Source organism: Lathyrus oleraceus, chromosome 1 (genome assembly GCF_024323335.1).
Source record: "Lathyrus oleraceus cultivar Zhongwan6 chromosome 1, CAAS_Psat_ZW6_1.0, whole genome shotgun sequence".
Taxonomy (NCBI): domain Eukaryota; kingdom Viridiplantae; phylum Streptophyta; class Magnoliopsida; order Fabales; family Fabaceae; genus Lathyrus; species Lathyrus oleraceus.
Window position 1 is genome coordinate 262,213,677 of NC_066579.1, and position 6,917 is coordinate 262,220,593.

A 6,917-nucleotide genomic window follows, 5' to 3' on the forward strand; every position below is an offset into this window, starting at 1 on the left:
TATTCGAATCAACGGTCAACCTATTGCTCCAGATGCCGTTAATGCCAGAGCGGTCCGTGCCCCGGCCCGTAATCCTGCTCCGATTGTTGACAGACAAGAGGATATGTTCACTTTGCTCAGTGAAGACGAAGACGTTCTGGGAAGGGTTGATGAGAGGGATCGTAAAGTTGATGCCCTTGCTGAGAAGATCCGGGCTATGGAATGTCAAAATTCTCTCGGTTTTGATGTTACCAATATGGGGTTGGTGGAAGGTTTGAGAATCCCTTACAAGTTCAAAGCACCGTCCTTCGATAAATACAACGGTACTTCTTGCCCTCGCACCCATGTGCAGGCTTATTATCGAAAAATCTCTGCGTATACCGATGATGAAAAGATGTGGATGTATTTTTTCCAAGATAGTCTATCTGGGGCTTCTTTGGACTGGTACATGGAATTAAAGAGAGATTCGATCCGATGCTGGAGGGATCTGGGTGAGGCCTTCTTGAGGCAATATAAACATAACATGGACATGGCGCCTAGCCGGACTCAGCTGCAGAGTCTATGTCAGAAATCTGGAGAGAGCTTCAAGGAGTACGCCCAGAGGTGGCGTGAATTGGCTGCTAGAGTTCAACCTCCTATGCTGGAGAGGGAGTTGACAGACATGTTTATCGGTACTCTTCAGGGTGTGTTTATGGACCGGATGGGGAGCTGCCCATTCGGTAGTTTTTCTGATGTTGTCATTTGTGGAGAGAGGACTGAGAGCTTGATTAAAACTGGGAAGATCCAAGATGCTGGTTCCTCTTCTTCTAAGAAGCCGTTTGCTGGGGCACCTCGTCGAAGAGAGGGTGAAACTAATGCTGTTCAATACCGCAGAGATCAGAACAGAAGTCAACACTGTCAGGTTGCTGCAGTGACCATTCCGGCACCTCAACCTCGTCAACAACAACAACAAAGAGTTCAACAACCGCAACAACAACAACAGCAACGTCCGTATCAGCCCAGACAAAGGATGCCTGATCGACGTTTTGATTCGCTACCCATGTCGTACGCCGAACTGCTGCCCGAACTACTCAGGTTGGGGTTGGTTGAGTTGCGTACAATGGCTCCGCCTACAGTATTGCCTCCTGGGTACGACGCCAACGTCCGTTGTGACTTTCACTCTGGGGCACCAGGGCATCATACTGAGAAGTGTCGGGCTCTCCAGCACAAGGTCCAAGATTTGATCGATGCCAAGGCGATCAACTTCGCTCCAGTGCCTAACGTCGTAAACAACCCTATGCCTCAGCATGGTGGGCATAGAGTGAACAATATTGAGGGGAAAGAAGCTGAAGATCTGGTTGTTAATGTTGATGATGTTCAGACTTCTCTGCTAGTTGTGAAGGGCCGTCTGCTGAATGGGGGTGTCTACTCGGGCTGTGATGAGGATTGTTTGGGCTGTGCAGAATCTGAGAATGGTTGCGACCAGTTAAGGGCCGGTATCCAGGGTATGATGGATGAGGGTTGTTTGCAATTCAGTAGGGCTGTAAAAGATCGTGGGACAGTGTCAACTATCACCATTTACTTTAAACCGTCTGAAGGACGTGGACAAAGGGTCGTTAGTGCACCTGCAACGAATGGTACCCCAGTTACCATTTCCGTGCCTGTAACCATCAGTGCTCCAACTACTATCGTTGCGTCTGGAAGAAGGGCTATTGAGAATAGTAAAGTCGTGCCGTGGAAGTATGATAATGCTTACCGCAGTAACAGAAGGGCTGAAAGTCAGACGAGACCAGTGAATCAAGCTCCAGTGACAATTGGTTTACCGAATAGAGTTCCTGCAACTGTTGGTCCGGCTGTGGATAATGTAGGGGGTCCAGGAGGTTTTACCAGAAGCGGTCGTCTGTTCGCACCGCAACCTTTGAGGGACAATAATGCTGAGGCTCTCGCCAAAGCAAAGGGTAAGCAAGCTGTGGTTGAGGAAGAACCTGTCCAGAAGGAAGCGCCCGAGGGGTCATTTGAGAAGGACGTGGAGGAGTTTATGAAGATAATCAAGAAGAGTGACTACAAGATTGTAGATCAGTTGAATCAAACTCCGTCCAAGATTTCTATACTTTCACTGTTGTTGTGCTCTGAGGCACACCGTAATGCCTTGCTGAAGATGTTGAATCTGGCTTACGTGCCTCAGGAGATTTCTGTCAATCAACTGGAGGGTGTGATGGCCAATGTGAGCACCAGGCATGGTGTAGGGTTCACCAACCTGGACTTAACGCCTGAAGGGCGAAACCATAACAAAGCCTTGCACATCACCATGGAGTGCAAGGGGGCAGTGTTGTCTCACGTATTGGTAGACACCGGGTCGTCGCTGAATGTGCTGCCTAAGCAGATTCTGAAGAAGATTGATGTGGAAGGGTTTGTGCTTACTCCCAGTGACCTGATCGTTCGTGCTTTCGACGGCTCCAAACGTTCTGTGTGTGGGGAAGTTACCTTGCCTGTGAAGATAGGTCCTGAGGTATTCGATATCATCTTCTATGTTATGGACATCCAGCCCGCCTATAGTTGTTTATTGGGGCGTCCATGGATTCATGCAGCAGGGGCAGTCTCGTCGACTCTCCATCAAAAGCTCAAGTATGTCTGGAACGGTCAGATTGTGACCGTGTGCGGTGAAGAAGAGATTCTGGTGAGTCATCTATCCTCGTTCAAATATGTTGAGGTGGATGGCGAGATCCACGAAACCTTATGCCAGGCGTTTGAGACTGTGGCTCTTGAGAAAGTGGCGTACGCTGAGCAGAGGAAGCCAGGTGCTTCAATTACTTCTTACAAGCAGGCTAAGGAGGTTGTTGATTCTGGCAAAGCTGAAGGCTGGGGCAAGATGGTGGACTTGCCTGTCAAAGAAGACAAATTTGGCGTTGGTTATGAGCCTCTCCAAGCAGAGCAGAATGGTCAAGCGGGTCCGAGTACCTTTACCAGCGCTGGGCTGATGAATCATGGCGACGTCTCTGCAACCGGTAGTGAAGACTGTGACAGTGATTGTGATTTGGACAACTGGGTTCGCCCGTGTGCACCAGGGGAGTCTATCAACAACTGGACGGCTGAAGAAGTGGTTCAAGTTACTCTTCTGACAGAGTAATTTTCTGTTGTTTTTTCATTTTGCATGAAAATCCTACGATCTGCCCAAGGCGTAGTGATTCATTGTAGGGCCTCATCATGTTTTAATGATTATCATTAATGAAGGACATTTTTGCAATCAAACTTTGTGATCCCTGTCTTTCTATTTTTTGTTTTCATCTTTTTTCAAAAAAACATAAAAATGGCAATGTTTTTGTTTTTGTGACTTTATTGAACTCTTTTTCTAAAACAAAGCATTAAACATGCAGAAGCGATCTTATGGCATTCACTATGAACAGTTCTGTTATGGCTCAGTATGATTTCGACAATCCCATCTACCAAGCTGAAGAGGAGAGTGAGGAAGACTGTGAACTTCCTGCAGAATTGGTCAGATTGCTGAAGCAGGAGGAAAGGGTCATCCAACCTCATCAGGAGGAGTTGGAGGTTGTTAATTTGGGTACTGAGGACGCCAAAAGAGAAATCAAGATTGGGGCTGCTTTAGAGGACTCTGTCAAGAGGAGGCTGATTGAGATGCTGAGAGAATATGTGGAGATATTCGCCTGGTCATATCAAGATATGCCTGGGTTGGATACAGACATTGTGGTGCATCGATTACCTCTTAGAGAAGGATGTCCTTCGGTCAAGCAGAAGCTTCGTAGAACGAGTCCTGATATGGCAACTAAGATCAAGGAAGAGGTTCAGAAGCAGTGGGATGCGGGTTTTTTGGCTGTTACAAGTTATCCCCCATGGGTGGCCAACATCGTTCCTGTGCCAAAGAAAGATGGCAAAGTCAGAATGTGTGTCGATTACCGGGATTTGAATAGAGCGAGTCCGAAAGATGATTTCCCTTTACCTCACATTGATGTATTGGTTGATAATACGGCTCAATCCTCGGTATTCTCTTTCATGGATGGTTTCTCTGGATATAATCAGATCAAGATGGCGCCAGAGGACATGGAAAAGACGACATTCATTACACCTTGGGGCACGTTCTGCTATAAGGTGATGCCATTTGGGCTAAAGAATGCTGGTGCTACCTATCAGAGGGCAATGACGACTCTTTTTCATGACATGATGCACAAAGAAATTGAAGTGTACGTAGATGATATGATTGCGAAGTCGCAGACAGAAGAGGAGCACCTGGTTAATTTGCAGAAGCTGTTTGACCGTTTGAGAAAGTTCAAGCTGAGGTTGAATCCGAACAAGTGTACGTTTGGGGTGAGATCAGGGAAGCTTTTAGGCTTCATTGTCAGTGAGAAAGGGATTGAGGTTGATCCAGCAAAAGTCAAAGCTATTCAAGAGATGCCTGAACCGAAAACGGAGAAGCAAGTCCGTGGGTTTTTAGGGAGATTGAACTACATTGCAAGGTTCATATCTCATCTAACAGCCACGTGCGAACCAATTTTCAAACTGCTTAGAAAGAATCAGGCGATCAAGTGGAATGATGACTGTCAGAAAGCTTTTGACAAGATAAAGGAGTATTTACAGAAACCTCCAATCCTTATACCTCCAGTTCCAGGGAGACCTCTGATAATGTACCTGTCAGTGACTGAGAACTCGATGGGGTGTGTATTGGGACAACATGACGAGTCTGGTCGAAAAGAGCATGCCATATACTACCTTAGCAAAAAGTTTACCGACTGTGAAACAAGATATTCACTGCTCGAGAAAACTTGCTGTGCTTTGGCCTGGGCTGCTCGCCGACTGAGGCAGTATATGTTGAACCATACTACCTTATTGATTTCTAAGATGGATCCAGTGAAGTACATCTTTGAGAAACCGGCTCTCACCGGACGCGTTGCTCGTTGGCAGATGATTCTAACAGAATATGATATTCAGTACACGTCACAAAAGGCCATCAAAGGTAGTATTCTGTCAGACTACCTCGCCGAGCAACCGATTGAAGATTATCAGCCTATGATGTTTGAATTCCCTGATGAAGACATCATGTATCTTAAGATGAAAGATTGCGAAGAGCCTCTTGTCGAGGAAGGACCGGATCTGGATGACAAATGGACACTGATGTTTGATGGGGCTGTGAATATGAATGGTAACGGTGTTGGGGCAGTATTGATCAATCCTAAAGGTGCTCATATACCTTTTTCTGCCAGATTGACGTTTGACGTCACCAACAACGAAGCTGAGTATGAGGCTTGTATCATGGGGATAGAAGAAGCCATTGATCTGAGGATCAAAACTCTTGACATATTTGGAGATTCCGCTCTAGTGGTCAATCAAGTCAATGGAGATTGGAATACGAACCAGCCGCATTTGATTCCGTATAGAGATTACACCAGAAGAATACTGACGTTCTTCAAGAAGGTGAAGTTGTATCATGTCCCCCGGGATGAGAATCAAATGGCTGATGCCTTGGCTACTTTGTCGTCTATGATCAAAGTTCATTGGTGGAATCATGTGCCACATGTTGCGGTGAATCGACTCGAGAGGCCTGCGTATGTGTTTGCAGCCGAGTCTGTTGTGATTGATGAGAAGCCGTGGTATTATGACATCAAGAACTTCCTCAAGACTCAGGAGTATCCTGAAGGTGCGTCGAAGAATGACAAGAAAACCCTGAGAAGGCTAGCTGGAAGCTTCTATTTGAATCAGGATGATGTGCTGTATAAGAGAAACTTTGACATGGTCTTGCTCAGATGCGTGGACAGACCCGAGGCGGACATGTTAATGCAGGAAGTTCATGAAGGTTCCTTCGGTACTCATGCCGGCGGACATGCAATGGCTAAGAAATTGTTGAGAGCGGGTTATTACTGGATGACTATGGAATCCGATTGTTTCAAGTATGCTCGGAAGTGCCATAAGTGTCAAATTTATGCTGATAAGGTGCATGTACCACCAAGCCCTCTGAATGTCATGAATTCGCCTTGGCCGTTTGCCATGTGGGGCATTGATATGATTGGGAAGATTGAGCCTACTGCTTCGAATGGACATCGCTTCATTTTGGTAGCGATTGACTATTTCACCAAATGGGTGGAAGCAGCTTCCTATGCTAACGTTACCAAACAAGTGGTTACCCGGTTCATCAAGAAAGAAATCATATGTCGTTATGGAGTTCCTGAGAGAATCATCACTGACAATGGTTCGAATCTCAATAACAAGATGATGAAAGAGCTTTGTAAAGATTTCAAGATTGAACATCACAATTCTTCTCCTTACAGACCGAAGATGAATGGTGCTGTAGAAGCGGCAAACAAGAATATCAAGAAGATTGTGCAGAAGATGGTCGTTACGTACAAGGATTGGCATGAGATGCTGCCTTTCGCTTTGCATGGGTACCGTACCTCAGTACGTACGTCGACCGGGGCAACCCCTTACTCCCTTGTGTATGGTATGGAAGCTGTCCTACCTGTTGAAGTGGAGATTCCTTCTCTGAGAGTTTTATTGGATGTCAAGCTGGACGAAGCCGAGTGGATTCGAACAAGGTTTAACGAGTTGAGCCTTATCGAGGAGAGACGGCTAGCAGCTGTATGCCATGGACAGTTGTATCAGCGAAGGATGAAGCGAGCCTTTGATCAGAAAGTGCGTCCTCGAAGCTATCAGATCGGTGATCTAGTTTTGAAGAGGATCCTCCCTCCCGGTGCAGATAACAGGGGCAAGTGGACTCCTAATTATGAAGGTCCATATGTTGTGAAAAAGGTATTCTCCGGTGGAGCCTTGATGCTTACAACTATGGATGGTGAAGACTTTCCGTCTCCTGTTAACTCAGATGTAGTCAAAAAATACTTCGCATAAATTGACCCGCTGGACAAAAAGAAAAAAAAAAGAGTCCAGGCAAAAATGGGCATCCCGGCGAACCAAAAAACAGAAAGGAAAGGTTCGGGCAAAAATTAGGGATAAAA